Source organism: Hyla sarda, chromosome 3, assembly GCF_029499605.1.
Source record: "Hyla sarda isolate aHylSar1 chromosome 3, aHylSar1.hap1, whole genome shotgun sequence".
NCBI lineage: Eukaryota > Metazoa > Chordata > Amphibia > Anura > Hylidae > Hyla > Hyla sarda.
In genome coordinates this window covers 407,577,731-407,600,323 of record NC_079191.1, presented here as the reverse complement: position 1 = coordinate 407,600,323, position 22,593 = coordinate 407,577,731, and the positions used below count along the sequence as shown (strand labels likewise).

At 43.8% G+C, this 22,593-nt stretch overlaps 1 pseudogene; it reads left to right on the top strand.

Moving 5' to 3' along the window:
- Positions 1 to 16,500: 16,500 nt before the first annotated feature.
- On the top strand, positions 16,501 to 16,622 carry LOC130363281 (U2 spliceosomal RNA; annotated as a pseudogene).
- Positions 16,623 to 22,593: the final 5,971 nt, after the last annotated feature.

Here is a 22,593-nt window from a genome sequence, read left to right as displayed (position 1 = left end):
TGGATTTAGTTTCTGCTGAGAGCAAAATACCCCCACAAGTCAACTAAAATACTCTTATTAAGTCAACTATTGGTAGGTTTTAAGAAAATAAATAGATGTTCACACTGTCCAATTGACAGTGGTCCAACCACTTTGAGTCCCATTGATCACTAGAGCAAAATGGCAATGGTGTTAATAAAGTGCTATACCACTTTTTTGTCATTGATGATGATCCCCTTTAAAGGGTGTTTTCCACCAATGATATCAGTGGTGTCCGACTTATGAACTAATCCTGAAACCAGATGATCACTTTTAGAACAGAAGTTCTAAGGAATAGTGAGTATGAGTGGTTTAACTCCACACAGGTCTATGTGAGATACAAAAACAAGCAAGCACTCTCACACTCCCATGGAGATATCCACCACCATGTCATACAATTTCTCCACACTGAAGCCATTCTGGTAAATGGATCCCCTCCTCCTCTACATTCCTAGCAGTCCAACCCCCACTAATCAAAACCTTCTCTTCAATTCTGTGCATAAATCATAGGTGTAATCAAATGGAAAACCCAATAAAGATCTTGCATACTTTGACATTCTTTAAAGTATCCCATTGGTCATAGCCATTCCCAGGCCCTTGTATAGCACCATCTTATATACCAGCACTTTGCACTGATCTCCATTACCCATTGTATGGCCTGACTCATGGCATATTCATATAACAATGAATAATGATGCTACCTGACCCCAGAGCCATTTTTGTGAATAGCGCATTATTCTCTCTACTTTGTTTCGCCATGTCACTTAGTTAAAAATGGCATTTATAGGGCATACCCCCGGAGTGAAATCATTCTGCAAGTTTAGAAGGGGATAATGAGAAGCAGCCTGATCTTACTACAAAATCTGGTTTTATTGCTGCATTTGAAACGTTGCCAGGGTACGCTCACAAACAAGAAACATATCCTCATTGGAACTCACGGACTGATGAAACATAGATTCTACGGTCTGCACAATGTCACATTGTTGTATGAAGTTATTGTTTGATTAGATTATGTATCACATGGAAATGAGAGGAGAGAATCGTCATGACTTATAAAGATAATGCAGTTATGATACTCCAGGAAATATGCTGTAGGTGGTCACCAATAGCCATAACTATTGTGTCATTCAGAGACTATGGCCTAAATATAAACCTCTACTGCTCATAAGTGAAAAACAATTTAGAGCTGAGGTCTTGCAGGCTGCATGACAAGGCATCAGGTATGGTTGGACTTTCCTCCCTGACCTCTATACAGGCCTGTCAGTAGTTTTTATAGGTCCTCTGTAAGGACTAGTGTCTGTTTTTGTAGTAGAGGGACCCTGAGTCTATTGGAAGCCTCAAGACTCAGGTGTAACCTATACCTCTGAACCTTCTATAGCTACACCCCTGCTTTACAGATTTGATCAGTTGTAGTGTGATTTCAGGCCTATGAATCCCTAAGCAAACATTTTTTTGGCCTCTCATTTTTACTTAAAGGGGTTGTCTGGCATATATATTTTTTTAAGCAAGGTTCAGACTGGGTTAAAGAAGAAAAAAGAGCATTACTCACCAATACCCTGCTGCTGCTGTCCCAATGATCCACAGGTCAAGACTGAACTTCCTGATGCACAGGAAATGTCTGTAAATGATTACTCAGCCAACAATAGCCAAAGAGATGGCCCACCTCTGCCAGGGATTGGCTGAGCAGGAATTCCCAGTCATTTCCTGTTTGTTGAGACAGGACCAGGAAGTGGAGAACAGCCCTTTCTTGATATAAGTGAAGTAAGCATTGACAAGCCGTATTTTAACAACTGTGAATCTATGGACCAGTCTACTTCAGGAACTGCTCAGAACAAAAATAGAAGAGGGCTTCAAAACAGACTTAGGTTGGGTTCACATATGTCTGGCACCCAACTCAGTGAACCCAGCCTAAATTCCTACTAAATACATAACTATGATCAGAGTCATCTCCGAACCCGGCTGCAGGAGGCAAGTGTGTATAACACAACTGACACCTAACGCATATGGAATCGGCTGAGCTCCGGAGCTCATGTCTTATTCCGCCTGGACACATCCGCTGTACATGTACTCTGGATATCGCCAAGAGGTTAAATGCAGGCTTCAAAAACATTAAGCTACAGCTCCTTTAATGGTATCCAAGCTAACCTGCAGACTGAACAAGACAGTTCTTACAAAAAAGCCTAGTGGATCACACGTGTCTCATATCAGAATGTACAGTACATGACAGAACAATGCATATGTGTCTTTATATCAACTAGATATCCATTTAAGTATTAAGGGGTATTTCAGTATAAAAATTTATATTTTGTTGGTGATGGTGTACAACAACAAAAAAAGATACCTTCCTACATCTGTCTCCTTCAGCTCCCATCACAGCCTCTACTTTTTCCTTTGCTGCTCATCTCTTCTCCCTGCTTCTGATTTGAGATGTTGGATCAGCATCTGCCTGTTTAGCCTGTCATTGACCAAAGCAGTGTCCAATCTCTCAATGATTGGCCAAGCGGGTAGATCCTTCTCCAACCTCAGTCACGATGACCATGGCACTGTGGTGGCGGGGTGTGTGGTGCAGGGCAGATGTTGTTACCCTAGGGGCAGATGGCATTAACCCCTTGTATTCGTGATGCATGATGGTTTAGCCTATAACTACCCAAAGGTATACCGCTGGATTCTGGGCTAGGCACATGGGCAATAAAGACTCTGACACCAAGTTACGGACAACAGTAGCTTTACTTAGGGTAGTCAAATGGTAAAGTCTATACGGTTCAGCCAGGGCCCAAGGAGGTGACCAGTGATGCAGACACCTTAAGGGCTTGCTGGGACTTGTAGTAGGACTGGACAATTAAATGCAGACCACAATGACTTGACAGATGACAGGGACTGACTTGACTTGACTCATAAAGCTGTGACTTTATCTTACTTGACTTGATGGTGGCTGAAGGACTTGACTTTGAGGTCTCCAACACTCTGGACACACACACTAGGCGACTGCACTGGACCTCAGCAGAAGAGCAGAGTTCAAAGAGAGAGAAGCTCCACCCAGGGCTTATATGGGGGAGACTAGCAGGGAGCTCATAGGTCACTCTTGGGATTACTTGGTCACTGGTTCCTCCTGGGTAACAATCACATGACATATCACATGGTATAACATTACATTTTATAACACTTTACATGGTAAAACATATTTACAATGGGGAAACAAGTGCAGGGGGCCTTGAGGACACTGAAGGAGGCTGCCTGACAGGACAACAGGAGCACGGGGTAACACCTCCTGTACTGGGCCACCAAAGCACAATGTGGAGTCCAGGAGGTCTTACCCACGACTGTCTCCATCCATACCAAAAGGGCACTTTGTCCCAAGTATCCTGTTCCTGCTCCAAGAAGGAGAATTGCCTAAACAGAAGATGGAATAGCTTAGCAAGTACTCTTCTGCAATCCCTTAACTCTTTGTGGGCTTCCAGCTGAAAATAGTGTTGCATGGTTAACACTTTACAGTTGTCTGTATCTCATGCCCTGTACAGAAAATCAGAATACCCGCAACCATGAATACAAGCCTTCTCAGATATCTTCACCTCAGTTAGCCACCCTGTGTAAGCCCTTCCTGGGAGAGAATTATCAACACTGGACTATATTCATTGTCAATAGAAACACGAAAGTAGGAAAAGCATATCCAGAGACTTTCCTGTGAGTATTACAGTATTACCTTAAGGGATTTGTGACCAATTTCTGCTCATCCATCCTGAAAACACTCTGGGGGAGATTTATCAAAACCTGCCCAGAGGAAAAGTTATTGAGTTGCCCATAGCAACCAATCAGATCTCTTCTTTCTTTTCTGCAAAGGTCTCTGCAAAATGAAAGAAGCTATTTGATTGGTTGCTATGCGCAACTGGTCAGCTTTTTCTCTGGACAGGTTTTGATAAATCTCCCCGTCTGTCTTTGCAAACTTGTTCTGCCAGGAGATTGTTTGGATTTGCCCACAGGACTTCAGGAAAGATTACTCATGTTTGCAAGTTACGTCCGTGTCTGGAATATTCCTATCGCACACACCACTGCTGGTATTGGGTGTCTCAAGAGTTCTCAGGTGGCTAGGTAAATAAAGGTTAGGATGAGTTCACATCACTTATTCAGCCATACAGTACTGCATACGGCAGGAGGGAGCTTAAACGGGGCACTCCCATATCCTTGTCGTATGTCGCCCGTATGTAATTTCAAAACACTGACTCCGGTCAGTTCATTTTTGCCCCTCATCCGGTTTTCCCACCGGACCTAAAACTGGTTTTAGGCCCGGTGGAAAACAGCAAACGGGGCAAAAATGAGCCCACCGGAGTCAGCGTTTCACTCCGGTCGGCTCATTAAAATGAATTACATACGGGCCGCATATGGCATTGATACGGGAGTGCCTGGTTTTAGCTCCCCCCAGCCATATGCGGTCCTGTGGGGCTGAAAATGTGATGTAAACCCAGCTGGATGCACACTGTATAAATCAAGCACTGTATAGTGATGAAAATGTGATCATAGGTTTCATTATTTCATTATTTCCTGGCCAGCAGTTGCAGAAGAAAGTACCTGATCCCACCTTGCTTTCCTGGGGAAATTGGTGGACCTAAACCTGTTCTAAAGTAGTTAGAGCCTGGCCTTTGTCAGGTGCTTCACCTAGCTGCAAGCATTGCTCGCCCTTCATCTATACATTTCATATGTACCCTCAGTTGCTGTAGTTACCCTGATTCCAGGCCCGGCTGAAAACATGGTTGGAGGATAGCTATGACTGAGCGGTTGACATACCGGGTTATAGTCTATTTGGGAAGGATCGGAAAAATCAGAAAAGGGGAGGAGTTTGCCTTTCTATAAGGCCAGCCTAAAAGCCACACTGCAGGAAGACGTATGTGAAGGAAATTATAATGTGGAATCATTATGAGTAGAAATATATAAAGAGTAAAATATAGTGGAAGTGGCAGAAAATCAAAAATTGGGGTAAATAAACATGGCAGTAAATCACAATGAGGTAGTTATTATGGGGGACTTTACAGCACAACTGTCATGAAATTTTAGTGTAATAATTGTATTGTATTTGTACTGTGTGCAGGTGTTGTGTACAGCAATTGTTTTACCTCATATTTGCAGACTTTCGTGACGCTAAAAAGTGTTTTTAATTAAAGCTACTGACGGTCGGATAGGCGTGGTGCGAGGTACACGATGCCCTGCCGCCGCCACGCCCACCCACATGCCCACTTTGTATCTCAGTGCTGGTACCTCTGTGTGATTGACACAGGTCCCAGCGCATGCACCCTTCAACTAACGTAACGTGCACGCTGCTGCGTGTCATCCAGCAAGCGCTTGCTCCTCCAGCGAGCGCTAGCTCCCGTGCTCTCTGCACCTAGCCCTGGAGGAGGACGACAGCGGCGCGAGCGAGCGCCTGTTAGAGGAGCGAGCACTTGCTGGATGACACGCAGCAGCGTGCACGTTACGTTAGTTGAAGGGCGCATGCGCTGGGACCTGTGTGTCAATCACACAGCGGTGCCAGCACTGAGATACAAAGTCGGCGTGTGTGTGGGTGTGGCAGCGGTGGGGCATCACGTACCTCGCATCACGCCTATCCAACCATCAGTGGCTTTGATTAAAAGCATTTTTTTGCATCACGAAAGCCTGCAAATATGAGGTAAAATAATTGTTGTACACAACACCGGCACACAGTACAAAGGCTATGTGCAGGCTAATACACTAAAATTTCATGACAGTTGCGCTTTAACTCTCCCGATATAAACTGGGAAACTAAGACTTTTGAATCTCATGAAGGACTACAGTACATACAAGTATTATCAAAATTAGGGTTATTTAGTTTAGAAAAAAAGAAGGCTTAGGTGTGACCTAATAACTATGTATAAATATATCAGGGGGCAGTACAGAGATCTCTCCAATGATCTATTTATATCCAGAAATGTATCTAAAACAAGGAGGCATCCTCCACATCTAGGAGGAAAGAAGGTTTCTACACCAGTGTGGTAGCCTGGGGTTGTAGGGTATATGGGGTGTAGCTGTGCGGTAACTAAAGGGTGTCTGGTTAATCCTTTCTATTCGTGACGCCAGGGTCAGGGCTCCTCTGTAATGCTTTTCCTACAGCCACCCGTCCCAAGAGCGGTAGGGAGGTATTAAATTAGTGAATGTCCACAACCGGAGAGTTTGCTGAAAACTGCTGAAGCTTTTACTGAAGATTTTATGCAGGCTTTATAACAGGAATAGTCTCTTAGATATTGACAGTGGTTGGGACCTTGAGCGTTTTAAAGTCTGGAGACTGATATGCGCTGTTCCACTGGATTTAGGGGATTTAGTTTCGGTTCAGTAGTCACGCTAGCTTTAGCAGGGATTTAGTTTAGGACTCACGGTTTGATTCAGGCTGAAGCCGGCAGGCTTCTGGCCTAGGGTTGTCTTTGCAAGTTGCGCAGATCTCAACTCTCCGATAATCCGCAACCCAAGAGAGCGATCATTGGCTGCAGCTCCCTTATATGGGCAGGGGCTGATTGGTCCAAAACTGATTGCTGATTGGTCCAAAACTTCTGTCAATTATCTGTGCAAAGGATCATGGTCTGACATGTGACCACACCATGTGACATCTGAAAGGTTCTAAAGCATAACCTAAAGAAATTAACATAGTCATGTGACCAAAGGTCCTGCAATGCTTTAAAGGTAATTATATTAAGATACATTATTAAATATATACACATAAACACTATAAAATTAGAGAAGGAGGAGGCAACTAAGGGCTGTCCCACCTGGAGGACCCTACCTGAATGTAGTAACTCTGACTCTGGGGACCACCATACAAGGTACGGTATGCAATACGGTACCGGGACACCACACCAGCACAGACAGAGGTTCTTTACTGTAAGAGCAGTGAGACTATGGAACTCTCTAACAGAGTAAGTGGTCATGGTGAACTCAAAAAAAAAAGGATCTGTGGTGAGGGTGTGATGAGGGCAGATGTTATTACCCTAGGGGCAGATGGCATTAACCCCTTGTATTCGTGACACCAGGCATGGTTAACCTCTGCACCACCCAAGGTATGGCCGCTGGATCCTGGGCTAAGCGTAGGGCAAATAATGACTCTGACGCCAAGTTACGGAACAACGTTAGCTTTACTGAGGCAGACAGATGGAATAGTCTTAACAGCTCAGTTAGGCCCAAGGAGGTGACCAGTCACTTCAGAGACTTGCGGGCTCGCTGGCACATGTATTGGACTTGGACAGAATGCTGCAGACCCACTCTGAATTTAGACAGACTTGACTGGCTTGACTAGGACTGGCTGGACTTCACCCCTTGTGTAGCTTACTAGGCTTTGATGTTCACCTGTGGGATACTTAATGATGAAAGCGTGGCTGCGTGACTAGGCCTTGGGTCTCCTCAGGACCCCAGACACTCTCAGGTCTTGACTTCACCTCAGCATGCATAGAGCTGACTAGCTAGCTTCTCCCTGGGTTTATAAGGGAGTTATTCGGAGGGGTCCTTTAGGTCACCACACAAGTCACCTGGTCACTGACACCTTCCCTGGTACATGACTTGTTAACAACATTTAAAGGCATAACATTATAAAGATAACCTCATACATAATATAATAGGGATACATTTTAGATTGCGGGGGCCCGACCACTGGGGCCGCAGGCAATCTCCTGTTTGGAGCCCCCGTGCGCTAGCATAGGAGCGCATCACAACCCCGCCCAAAGCGGAGGCCGCTACGCCCCCTCCATATAGTTCTATGGGTGAGCCGAAGATTGACAAACGGCTCTCCCATAGAAGTATATGGAGGGGGTGCGGCGGCCTCCGCTTTGGGCGGGGTCGTGACGCGCTCCTGTGCTAGTGCACGGGGGCTCCAAACAGGATATTGCCTGGGGCCCAAGCGGTTGGACCCCCCGCCATCTAAAACATATCCCTATCCTTCGGATAAGGGATACGTTTTTGAGCATGAGACTTATCCTTTAAATCCCAGAACACACATCTGTAGAAAATATTTCATGTACACATGTTAGAGCACTTCAAGTTTCTAAAATTCAGCTATGCTTCTATATGTATTCCGTTATGTTCTACTGACTCCTAAGGTGTCTTATCTAAAGCTGTTTACAAGTTAATATGTTTCTCTGAATTAAAAAAAAAGGCATTTAGTAGATTAACCCATTGGATAATGGTTATTGTTTTATACTTTGTGTTAGAAGCAGATTGCTGCAATAAAGCAGTGATGCATTTTATTGGCCGGCTCCTTCTCATAGACTTGTTACTTGAGGCTGCAATAAATGTTGACCAGATGGATAGGGATTAAAAAGTGACTTTGCTCTTGGTTCTTGGTGGAAGGGTCAATGAAAGTCTGAAGAGCCATCACATAAGATAAGATGCCGCAATGATGCAGCAAATGGGCGTAAATCTATTAGAGGAAAACTCAGACAAAGGACACTAATCTTCTTCCCATGAGATGTTAGGTGGGGGAATGACACCATGAGTGGTGGCAACAGTGGAGTCATGGGTTTTAGTCTCACAAAAAAAAACATCTGCATGCGGGAAGTTTTGTACCTTCTCTGTGTGTTCAAATACATTTCTTTAGGAGCTTGTCCTCCCTCAGAGCCCATAAACCTACAAAAGGACCAGATTACACAGAGGGCAAAATGATAATTTCCCTGGCCCCTCCACCATGGAGCCCAAACTGGTTGCATAGACTGTAAAAATGGTTAGGCCTGTTCATTACGACTTTCTAGAAAACTATTATCAGGAGCCTTGGTAAGAACAGGAACATTATCTCAGATGCACAAGGAGGATAGAATCTAGATCTTGCTTCGTCATGTGGATCCCCTGTATCCTGTATTCTTTTATTCAAGCTGTGGTGTCTACAGGGTGTATGTTATAACACACAGTTCATGACGCCAGGGCAACGTTAACCTACACGCTCCAAGGTTGAGTTAGTTCTCCTGGACCAAGCGTGGGGACAATGATGACCACGATGCAAGGTTACGGATAACTATCTTTACCAAGGCAGAAATATTGGTAAATCTTCCACGGTACAGAGTTGTGCAGGGGAAAGTGCAGAGTGAGCCCGGGAAGCCAATCACCTTGCTGGGATTAGTAGTTGGTGAAACTGCAGACTTGTGATTAATGACAGCCCATGCTGAACTGGAGACGTTATACTGACTGACTGAAGATTATTTTTCCCCTGGAGCATTGTCCTTACCGCCAGGCTTTAACTTCACCTAAGCAATGGGGTTTTCCCATTGGCTTGGTTGCAATTTTTGGGTTCTCTCCTTAGGCTTCTCCTCACACTGTTCCTCAGCTCTTCAACCCAAGACTCCTCTCCTTACACACTCTCTTAACTCACTCACGCTGACTGACTAGCTCCTCTCCCCTACACTACATAAAGGCCAATGTTAGGGGGCTCCCATTGAGGCGTCAGGGTCCCCTGGGTCATTCTGCAACACAACCTTAAAAAATCAGTAACATAATTTATTACAAAATAACAAAGGATCACACTTCAATACAACAGAATGCACCATGGAGCAGTGGGCCCAGACCAGTGACACAAGGGATCCTCAAGGCAACATTTAGCCCACAGGACGACATCCTTGGCTGGGACACCACAAAACTACTAAGGATGTGAACATTAGTGTGAATCAGTATTGGAACATTGTGGCAAATGTAATAAATAAGGTGGGGGTCAATAACTAATGTGGTCCGGACTCTTTCTTGGCTCGGGAACCAAAATTGTGTTGTTTTGTGCGACATATTTTGTGTCCAAAATTCCATAGAACCTAAACAACTCTCTATTTTACTCAAAAACTTGACAATGCAGTGTGACCTCTGGGAAAGGGGCATGGCCTTCGTGAAAGTTTGACAAATCAAATTTATTAATGTTACCACATTAAAAGTGGTGGATTTGTGCTGTGGAAAAAATGACAGCTCAGAGCAGTTGTTAAAAAAAAAAAACTAAGAAAACTAAACTCCACTCTTAGTAAAAAGGGCCAGTGATGCCACAGTACAGGGACAATAAAAACATTGATGTCACAGTACAGGGATAATACACAGTGAGGTCACAGTACAGGGATAATGTACACAGTGATGTCACAGTACAGGGATAATACACACATTGATGTCACAGTACTGGGATAATACAAAATTATGTCACAGTGCAGGTATAATACATAGTGATGTCCCAGTACATGGGTAATAAACACAGTGATGTCACAGTACAGGGATAATATACACAGTGATGTCACAGTACAGAGATAATGCACACAGTGATGTCACAGAACAGGGATAATACACACAGTGATGTCACAGTACAGGGATAATACACACAGTAATGTCACAGTCCATTAATAATTTACACAGTGATTTCACAATACAGGAATAAGACAAAAAGTGATGTCACAGAACAGGGGAAATAGACAGTGATATCACAGTACATAGATAATGCACACAGTGATGTCACAGTACAGAGATAATACACACAGTGATGTCACAGTATAGGGATAATACACACAGTGATGTCACAGTACAGAGATAATAAACACAGTGATGTCAAATTACAGAGATAATAAACACAGTGATGTCACAGTACTACATTATGACAGCTTTAATGAATGGAAGTCCATAAAGTGATGGAGTACAGTCTCATTTCCTAAAGATTAGGAAGTTAGAGTGGAAACAAATATGGAGCTTTATCTTTTCATATACTCTATACTGACCTTATTCTGCCTTTTCAGGACCTCCAGCAGTAAATCAGGGCTGTCAATAACTCTCCCAACCTCAATGACAATGAGATGGCTCTGCTCATTCTTTCCCAATCTGCACAGCAATGCTTACAAGCGAGCTACATTAATTAGAACACTTCAATCTTTTGTGACTGCTCTAGTGGCCAAGTGTGAATATTGGAATACTTATAGATTTGTTATGAATAATTAAATTACATTGTTTATACATCAACAATCTGATGTGTGATTAGTCACTTTCTGATGACACAACCCCTTTTAAATTGCCCTGAATGCATCAAAACAAATGTAGCTTGTACAAAGAAGTTTTCTAAAGGCACCTTTTATCAACGCTGCCAAATGAGAACAAAGGTGAAGTAAAACAAACAAAACCCTGCTGAAAGCAAAGGGACATTACAGTAAGGAGATTTCAGTAAATAGCTCAGCTCTAAGGCTTTAGCCCTGACCACAGAGCCATGTATTGTCTGCTCCTTGTTGTGATAGGATCTCTCAGCTACATTCATTGCAATGCTGCTGTATAGACAAACGCATATGTTAAAGAGAACCTGCAGCATGTAAAGAAAAAACTTAATGATCCATGTTCTGACCTCTGTGGCACTAGGGTCTTAAGTGTTGATCCCAACTCTATGATATCCTGCTCAGAGTTGGAACAGAACATTTGCAGACCATGTTGGTTCAGTCCGAAAAACAGATAATGACACCACACAGTTAAAGGAGTATTCCAGTCTTGAAAAACATATCCTCTATCCTATGCAATCTCCCGTATGGGGCCACGGCAGCTCGCGGGCAGGGGGTGTGTCGGGACCACAGGCAGCTGCTCCAGGAATCCTGTGGCTGTGATTGACATCGCGCTGTGGAGCGGGTGTATACAGCACACGGGAGGTCAGCGGTACAGCTGGGTGTCTGGTTGGGATGGGGTACGCTGTCACTTTAGTTCATACAGTGAAGCCTATTTTGGTAAGTGAGAGCGGGCGTCTATGTTATACACCAGCGCATCGCAGTGAGGCTAAGCGTTATAGAAATGAATAATGCCCTATATTGACAGTGCAAAGCGTTGGATAATATTGTAATTGTAGCAAGCAATTATACGGAAGGTATTATAAGTGAGAGCAGTTGACATGCGGGTTATACGTAGTGTTGAGCACGAATATTCATAATGTGAATTTTTATCCCAAATATCGGCACTTCGCGATTTCTCGAACATTTTTAATATAGTGCTATATTTTTTTCACATGCTAATTTTTCATGCAAATTTTATGCAAATATTTTCATGCAAATTTTCGCATGGGAAAAAAAGTGAATGAACATAGTGAATATGCGAATTTCGTGAACATAGGATGAATAATCATCAATATATTCACAAAATATTGTGATTCGAATATGGCCCCTGCCGCTCATCACTAGTTATAAATAATGTAGGAATGGGGCAATGGGCATGGTATGAGGAATACATGATGTAGTGGGGTAGGAGAAAAGGCGGGTTAACATAGTGACAAGGGATAATAATGGCAGTACATGGGGTAATATTTATTTAGGTAGACAAGGGACACAGATGTGTATGATGTTGGAGGGTGCAGCCTGGTCATAAATAAAGCCCAGGAGCACAGATAGCATATTGATATTGATGTTGGTAGTTACAATACAGATGATGCAGAGAATAAGTGTAGCATGGTAATACAGTATGATGATGGTTCAGACTACAGGAGATAATGTGGACATGGTATGAATAAAGGTGTGTTGGTACATCAGTTCGGGGATTTTGTTAAGACCATACGGTTTCAGTGATTGCATGCTATAGATCCAGAACATTTCTTTTCTTGTAAGTGTCTCGAATCTGTTGGTCACTAACGATCTGATGCGTTCAATGGGAGTGATTTTTATAGGTTGCGGGTCACCTGGCTGATGTCGGCTGCAGTGTCGATAGAGACCATGTAATCAGAAATTCTTCCTTATGTTCAAGTGGTGTTTATTTAACCTAAGATGGAGGGGTTGTAATGTTCTGCCCACATACTGTTAACGGCATTTGCACTGGATGAGATAGATAACACAGTCCGACTGGCAGGTGAGGACTTCCGTAATGGGAAAAGTTTCACCTGAGGTAGTGCTGGTCACTGTTGTAGAGCCGGGGGTGATTGTCATGCAGCAGAGTCATTTCTTTTTGTTGCATCTGTATGCACCCTTATTCTTTTTTTCCCGTTTTTGGTTTCTCTGAGTCCTTTGTATGCCTTCTAAGTTTACTTGGTGCTATTATCCCTCTCAGGGTTGGTGCTCTCCGAAAAGTTATTCTGGGGTTGGTGGGCAAGAATTCCCTGAGATAGAGATCGGCTTGAAAGATGTGCCAGTGTTTAAATTCATTCTGTATTTGTTTTAGTGTTTTTGTGGTTGTAGCATTTGAATTATGTATACATTCTTCCTGTGTTAGATGATTAGTTTTTTTGGTAGGCTCCTTTGATGATTGTCTTGGTGTATCCTTTCACTAGGAAGCGTTCTTTCAGAATTTTAGCTTGTGGAAGGTGATATTATTTGTGCAGTTTTTGTGTACCCGCTTGAACTGTCCGAATGGTATACTTTGTTTCCATTTTTTGTAATGGCCGCTCTCGTATACAATGTAGCTATTAGAGTCCACTGTTTTAAAGTAGTTGGATGTTACGACGGTTTAACCGGTGTGTGTATAATATTGAGATCGAGGAATTCAATTTTCTCTGCAAAATAATTAGGTGTGAGGGAAATGCCATAATCATTCCTGTTGATGTCTGTAACAAATTGATTTATCTCTTCTACCAACCTGCGCCAGAGAATGAAAAGATCGTCAATATACCTCCTATACATCAGGTTCTGGAACATGGTGTGATTCCTGATGTATCGGTCTTCGAACATGCCCATAAATAGGTTGGCATAGGCAGGGGCTACCTGGGTACCCATGGCGGTCCTGGGGATCTGTTTGTATATTGTTCTGTCATAAGTAAAATAATTGTTTTCAAGGATAATTCTTAGGTAGTCAATGAGGAAAGAGACCTGTTGTTCCGGGATATCCTTAACTTGTTGAAGAAAGAAACGGGTGCATTAAATTCCAAGTTCATGTTGGATGTTTGTGTAAAAAATATCATGTCCTGCCACGGGATTTCCTTCAGTAGTGCAATAAGTTGATCTGAATTTTTTAGGTTGTTTGGTAAAGCCTGTACATAATCCTGTAGGATTAAGTCAAGGTATTTTGACAGGTTGCATGTACTACTGTTTATACCTGAGCTTATTGGTTGTCCTGGGGGATGTGTCAGGTTTTTATGGACCTTCGGCTGGTGGTAGAAGTACGGTATAGCCGTGTTTGGTACAAAAAGAAACTGTATCTCCTTTTTTTGTGATGATGTTTTGGCTCAAACCTTGATTTAAGAGGGTGAGTATTTCCCGCTGGAGTTGGGGGAAAGGGTCACCTTGGACTGGTACATAGAAATCTCTATCGCCTAAGATCTTTTACACCTCTAAATTGTACTCAGCGTAATCTTGTACCACGATGGTGCCCCTCTTGTCTGCAGGGCGGATCACAATCTCTTCATTGTTTCTAAGATTCCTCAGTGCTGCTTGTTCGTGGTTTGTGAGTTGTCCTTCCCGACCATTCTTTGGGAAGGAGGTAGGCAGGGATTTCAAGTCTTCTGAGACTAGGTCAGAAAGTTTTGAGGTAGTGACCTTGGCTTTTGATGGGGTAATATATGGATTTTGGTTTTATGTCTACCTGTTTGCCTATGGCTCCTTGTTCTTCTGAGTTTGTTTCCTTACTTCTTTGGTTTCCAGGTAGTGAGAAGTGTCTTTGTAGGGTAAGCGGACGGATGAGTTGATGGAGATCCAAAAAAAAATCAAATTTCTTGGTATAATAGTGTGGGCAGAATGACAGGCCTTTTTGTAGAATTGACTGCGGAAAGCTTTTCTTTTGCATCAACATCTGAGTTCATCTCAGCGTATGGTAATACTAGAACTCACATACCTTCCGTGGAGAAGAGCCTGTAAAAGCATTCATTTTCTTCTTCCTCACCTTACTGAGGATATATAGTAGTTATACGCCTCCCCTCCAGCATTATCTGTATACTGCTACTATCTCTATGGGATCAGGATATATAGTAGTTATACACAATCCCTGAGTCTGTGTTCACACATTCCATTTCTTGTTGCTTTTTTTCAGTTTTTTCTGTGATTTTCACCAAATCATAGCAAAAAATTGAGATTATTCCACAATTGTGCATAATATGGTAAAAAAAAAAAAAAAAAAATTTTCAAGATTTTGGAAAGATTACTGCAAAAACTGCTAAAATGTAAAAATGTGTGAAAAAAAAATCTGTAAGCCGTAAGCCAAGAATTGGATCATTCTCTCTGTCATCTAATGAGACAGGCCATGGGAAAACTGCTACGTACCATGACCCACAAGTCCAGCAACCAATCATCACATACAGTTACAACATTACAGTATTACATAAACAGGTTATATCTGAATTACATACAACAAGAAAGAACAATGAAGAGTTTGTTTCAAACAATGGAGCAGTCTTTCAGATAACTAGACAGTGCCTTAACTCCTTAATGATGCAGGATGTATATTTACGTCCTGCACCGGCTCCCGTGATATAATGCTGTGTCACGCGGTGACCCCGCTTCATATCGGGTCTGTCCCGGCGGCTATCAACTGCCGATCGTGGTGATGCCTGGTATTAACCCTTCAGACGTGGCGATCAAAGTTGAGGATCCCTACCTGCCTCCTGCATGTTTGATCGCCGAATGACTGCTCCATGCCTGAGATCCAGGCATGAGCAGTCGAGCGGCGATAACAGTGATCAACGCCATGCTATTACATGGCAGTGAACAGTGCAGGAAATTAGTGTTTGCAATGTTATAGCCCTATGGGGGCTATAACATTGCAAAAAAAAGAAGTGAAAATAAAGTGTTCATAAATGTGATTCAACCCCTTCCCTAATAAATATCTGAATCACCCCCCTTTTCCCATAAAACAAAATATGTAAATAAAAATAAATATAAACATTTGTGGTATCGCCATGTGCGTAAATGTCCGAACTATAAAAATATATAGTTAATTAAACCTCACGGTCAAAAAATTCCAAATTCCGAAATAGCATAGTTTTGTTCACTTTTTATACCATAAAAAAAAATAAACAAAAAGTGAGCCCTGATACATCCCCATATGCGGAAAAATAAAAAAAATGTATAGGAGTCAAAAGAGGACATTTTTAAATGTATACATTTTCCTGCATGTAGTTATGATTTTTTCCAGAAGTAAGACAGAATCAAACCTATATAAGTAGGGTATCATTTCGTATGGACCTACAGAATAAAGAGAAGGTGTATTTTTTACTAAAAAATGCACTGGGTAGAAACGGAAGCCCCCAAAATTTACAAAATGGTGTTTTTTTTATTTTTTATTTTGTCGCACAATGATTTTTTTGGGGTTTTGCCATATATTTTTGGGTAAAATGACTAATGTTATTACAAAGTAGAATTGGTGGCGCAAAAAATAAGCCATCATATTGATTTTTAGGAGGAAAAAACAAAAATGTAGAAACTGAAAAATGCAGAGTCCTTAAGGGGTTCAAGGGGTTTTCTGTGAATTTCACATTGATGTCCTACCTTAAGGATATGCCATTAATTTCTGATCTGTGGGGTGCCTACAGATCATTCTGTTTTCGGTTTCTCATCCACCTCTGGCAACCAAAATGTTGTTATTTTACGTACAGTAGATGCTAAATGAATGGCTTCTTGGCCTTTTGGCTAAGATTAAGTGTAGTATCTGTTCTTTTCGTGATAAGTATTAGAGCCATTGAGAATGGAAATATAAACACTGAGTGGCACAGGTGTACCTAGGCATTCTATGGTAGCCAGACAGTTTCCCTGAAGTGATCTGGCCCTCTGGATCTGGCCTTTAAGGGGTACTCCCATGAAAAAAGCAAATATCTTAAAATCAGCTAGTGCCAGTAAGTTAAACAGTTTTGTAAGTTAAGTCTATTTAAAAATCTTAATTCGTCCAGCTGCTGTATGCTCCAGAGGAACTTGCGTAGTTCTTTCCGGTCTGACCACAGTGCTCTCTGCTGACACCTCTGTCCATGTCAGGCACTGTCCAGACAAGGTGCAAATCCCCATAGAAAACCTCCCCTGTTCTGCTAGTTCCTGACATGGACAGAGGTTGCAGCAGAAAGCACTGTGGTCAGACTGGAAAGTGTGATGACTGGTTCTGCCAGAACCCGTAGGGCTAAGGCTTTCTATCCCTGTTGTTCTTTTGTTGCTGGGACTACGCCTCTGTGCTTATGGGTGTGGTTCAGCTTGCTGAGCCAATTAGAATACTCCTGCTAGCTGCACAGGGATATATAAGGAAGTCTTTCTCAGTCATGCCTTGGCTGTGAAAATTCTTGTGACTGCAACTAGCGATCTCTGTACTCTATTGTCTATTCTGGTTCTGTGACTGTTTGGCTTGGCTTTTGACTACCCTTTGGCTCTCTGTTATTTTACTTTGTTCCCTCCTGGCTTTGACTCAGCTCATTGACTTTGTATTCTGTGTGTGTGTGTGTTTATGTTTATTTCTGGTAGTTTTGTGTGCCTCCAGCTGTTCTCGACCTTTGTCAGTTTTTGTAGTTTATTGTTTTGACCAGTGACTGTCCATAACTTTTTTAGGAAGGGATCGGCACCGTGGTTGTGGACCCATTGTTTAGGGCAGGAATGCAAGTAGGCAGGGACAGAGAGAGTGGGCAAGTTCGGGGCTATACTTTATCCCTGCCCAATGTGAGAGAAAGAACTACATAACTTCCTCTGGAGCATACAGCAGCTGGTAAGTACTGGAAGAAATAAATAACAATAAAGGATAAGTCAGGTATCCAAATACCCAAATATGCAGTGCTCCCAGTCAATATCAATATGGCATATGGTGGGGAGTGACATAAAACATAACTTTTACTAGTTCATCACTAAAACACATATAATATATTGTGAGTAAATAATTGGGCAAGTGGTTTGCCCTCCAAAATGACGCAAAAATAGACTCCTGTTAAAGTCAATATTAAACAATTGCATAATCTAAATGCTAATGTGTATAGTCACTATTTCAGTCTACACGTCTCCAATATATAGCCCGACGCGTTTCTGACAACAGTCAAATGTCTTCCTCAGGGGCATAAGAGGAGACAGTGACTCAATCAATAAGATTTAGCATATACTGATCAATACTCTGTTAGTAGAGCAAAATTGTAATCAAGTCCGAGTCGTCGATACAGTAGCGACTTGGATTGTGCCTGACGTGGTTAGATACAGTACACAAATGAAAAAAATGTGAGCTGGGAAAGCCTCATGTGGTCCAGTCTGGAGACCTGTTAAAGTTCCAGTGTCCCTGCTCGTCTCCTGCGCAAACCCGCTGTGGCGGGGAGCCGTGCAGTTGTGCCGGCTACTGTGCGCACTAGTACTGGAAGGATTAAGATTTTTACATAGAAGTAGTTTACAAATCTATAAAACTTTCAGGCACCAGTTGATTTTAAAAGATTTTTTTCCACTGGAGTACCCTTTTATGGTCTGGGAAGGGTAAGAGTCAAGGTCCTGTGTCACCAGAATTGTTGACCCCAGGGTGCTGAAACTCATTGGGTTATGGCAAGCCGATACATATATCATTTTAAACTTCTTGGCACTCACCTTCTTCTTCCGGCCTTCTGGCAGCTGGTTTCAAAATTATTTTTAAGAGATGTATTCAACAGTACTCACAGCGCAATTTTTTTTTTATTTAATAGTTTTGTTATCACTGTGTCACTTTTATGTGTTGTTTATCCACTAGGATTGGTCAGGACTTGGTTCCCTTGTAGGTGTCCCTCTTTGCATTTTATGCTTGTGGCCATTAGGTTCCTCACCTCCCTACAACCCCGGGTCCCTTTCAAGGGATGCCAACCATTTTGACTCTCTGACTGACAACTGGGAAGACCCAGGTTGATGTTAGGAGCACTTTGGTTCCCCCTAAGCTTCAAGGAAGGGGGGACATTGATCCCAGACCTTAGTAAGTGCCTTTGAACTGGAGTGGAAGAAAATGGTTAGTGGGGTCCTCTCTCCTTTTGGAAAAGGTCTGGGAATAGACCACATCCTTGTGACCACACTCCTCTGCTCTTAAAAAATTAAAATGTCCTATAAGTTACATTTCTACTTCTATTTGTGTCATTATTATTCTACTAGAAAGGAATTCATAATGTGAGCAAAAACTATAAGAAACCATTTGCCCAAGAATACAAAAATAATACAATTACAACAAAAAAAGTGATATTTAGAGGCAGCAGTGATATGCAGAAGTGCTCTGTTATCTTTACTCAGAGAGTAGTTAAAGCCCAATGAACACTGTTATATTGCAAATTCAGCTCTGCTACAACCAAGGCATTCATTTTGCACGACTGAATCTGAAAAAAAAATGAATTCTGCTGCCGACTACGTGGCATAAAAACCACAAAATTCAAGATCCAGATTTCTTTTTATCAAGCAGCAAAAGGACAATTCTACGAAAGCCATTTTCCATCCCACATAGCACCAATACATTTTGCCAGTGTGTGCAATAAAGGGGATGAGCATTGTTAAATCCCACACGGAGCAAAAAACGGGCATTAGTGCCTAATGAAGGCTAATTCTTTTGCAAGCAGAATTAGTTTGCATCACTACACTGTTATGGCTTCAGGTGTCCCGGCTATTGAGCGGCCCATCTGGCTTACTTGTCCCTTTCAAAGAGATCACACACTGAGTGACGGCTGAAGTGGACTGGAAATAGTAACCTCAATAAGGAAGAACAAGGGGATTTAGATTGCTGTGTGACTTTTGCGCGGCAATGATCCACAGCTTGAATGGGTGACACAAACACAACTAAAACCTCTCTGCAATGCAAACATTGACTTAAGGCTCCTGTTTGTTGTCAAATTATAATTCTTGAATTTATAACAATTGTTAGACCTCCCGTCAGCTCCTGGTCCAGAACGTACGATGGAAAAAACAACAGGATTATATTCAGAGAGGCAGAGATTGATAAATGGCTCCCTGTCACCTCCAGAACATCTTGGCCGTTATGGTTATGGAGGGCAGAAGTTTGTCTTTTCTTCTATGTGACTATTGGTGTTAGCTCAGCTGTAGCATTGTAAAGAAGGTCATTGTTCTGTAGATTCTTGCTAAACTTTCAGACCCTGCTTACAGTATGATGACTTTTCCATTGTACATAGTTGGAGAACACATTTATTATTCAGTTACCTGGAATTTTTTTTCCTTGGCCAACAAATTGGACGTTCTTAAAGGGAACCTGTCACCAGGATTAACCCTATAACTGGTGGCAACAAGATTTCTTACCATGTCAGGATGTCCTCCTGCACATCTTGAAGTAGTCACTGTGGCCTCCTTCTCCGGCCTGAGTAGGCATGATTCACATTATGTCCAGGGATATCACTGCTTCTGGGCCTGTGTGTGATTTCAGTGACAAGAAGGGTGAGCTGTCATTGCTTAATTACATCTAATTACTTTTTTTGTCGCTTGGGGAACTTACATGAGCAATCATGCAATGTAGCCAGGAGAAACCCAGTATGGAGCTGCTTTAGTTCCAAGCCATCTACATACACCCTTAATGGCTCCATGATGGATATATCCATCATGGATGTCACGATTCGGCAGGCTGGAGGTGGATCCTCTGTGCCAGAGAGGGATAGGCGTGGACCGTGCTTGTGGACCGGTTCTAAGCTGCTACTGGTTTTCACCAGAGCCCGCCGCAAAGCGGGATGGTCTTGCAGCGGCGGTAGCAACCAGTTCGTATCCACTAGCAACGGCTCAACCTCTCTGACTGCTGAAGATAGGCGCGGTACAAGGGAGTAGACAAGAGCAAGGTCGGACGTAGCAGAAGGTCGGGGCAGGCAGCAAGAATCGTAGTCAATATGGCAATAGCAGGAGGTCAAGTACACAATATGGACAAACACAGTAAATGCTTTCTCTAGGCACTAAGGCAACAAGATCCGGCAGGGGAGTGCAGGGGCAGAGATCAGATATAGTCTGGGAGCAGGTGGAAGCCAATAAAGCTAATTGGGCCAGGCACCAATCATTGGTGCACTGGCCCTTTAAGTCTCAGAGAGCTGGCGCGCACGCGCCCTAGAGAGCGGAGCCGCGCGCGCCAGCACATGACAGCAGGGGACCGGGACGGGTAAGTGACCTGGGATGCGATTCGCGAGCGGGCGCGTCCCGCTGTGCGAATCGCATCCCCGACGGCCATGACAGTGCAGCGCTCCCGGTCAGCGGGACTGACCGGGGCGCTGCGGGGAGAGAGACGCCGTGAGCGCTCCGGGGAGGAGCGGGGACCCGGAGCGCTAGGCGTAACAGTACCCCCCCCCCTTAGGTCTCCCCTTTTCTTTGTCCGGTAACTGCCTCCCCTGGGATGAGGACACCGGGAAAGAATGGAGGGTTTCCTCAACGGCAGGCAGTACAGCAGGAGTGGGAATGGGGAGGGAGGGCAGAGGGCGAAGCCTGGCACGGGGCAGTGTGACACCAGGACGGGGGCCATGAGGAGGCACTGAGGCTTGCCTGACGGGACTGGGAGGGGGGGAGAGGCACTTCCTATGGCAGGCAGAGTCCCAGTTCTTGATCTCCCCGGTGGTCCAATCAAGGGTGGGAGAATGGCGTTGAAGCCACGGTAGTCCAAGGAGAATTTCGGAAGTGCAATTGGGGAGGACAAAAAACTCAATTTTTTCGTGATGAGGTCCGATGCACATTAGGAGGGGATCTGTGCGGTAACGCACGGTGCAATCCAACCTGACTCCGTTGACCGCGGAAATGTAGAGTGGCTTGACGAGACGGGTCACTGGGATGCGGAATTTATTCACCAAGGAATCCAGAATAAAATTCCCAGAGGAACCAAAGTCCAAGCAGGCCATGGCTGAGAGGGAGGAGTTGGCTGAAGGAGAAATCCGCACGGGCACCGTGAGACGTGGAGAAGCCGACTTTGAATCAAGAGACGCCACACCCACGAGAGCTGGGTGCGAGCGTGCGTTTCCCAGACGTGGAGGACGAATAGGGCAATCCACCAAGAAATGTTCGGTACTGGCACAGTACAGACAAAGATTTTCTTCCCTACGGCGATTCCTCTCTTCCTGGGTCAGGCGAGACCGATCCACTTGCATGGCCTCCTCGGCGGGAGGCCCAGGCGTAGATTGCAACGGAGACTGTGGGAGAGGTGCCCAGAGATCTAAGTCTTTTTCCTGGCGGAGCTCTTGATGTCTCTCAGAAAAACGCATGTCAATGCGGGTGGCCAAATGGATAAGTTCTTGCAGGTTGGCAGGAATCTCTCGTGCGGCCAGCACATCCTTGATGCGACTGGATAGGCCTTTTTTAAAGGTCGCGCAGAGAGCCTCGTTATTCCATGATAATTCGGAAGCAAGAGTACGAAATTGGATGGCGTACTCGCCCACTGAAGAATTACCCTGGGCCAGGTTCAGCAGGGCAGTCTCGGCAGAAGAAGCTCGGGCAGGCTCCTCGAAGACACTACGGACCTCAGCGAAGAAGGACTGGACTGTGACTGTGGCAGGATCATTGCGGTCCCAGAGCGGTGTGGCCCAAGACAAGGCCTTTCCAGAAAGAAGGCTCACTACGAACGCCACCTTAGACCGTTCTGTAGGAAACAAGTCCGACAACATCTCCATATGCTGGGAACATTGAGACAAAAATCCACGGCAGAGTCTAGAGTCCCCATCAAATTTGTCCGGCAGGGACAAGCGGAGGCTAGGAGCGGCCACTCGTTGCGGAGGAGGTGCAGGAGCTGGCGGAGGAGATGGTTGCTGCTGTAGCAGAGGCAGAAGTTGCGACTGAA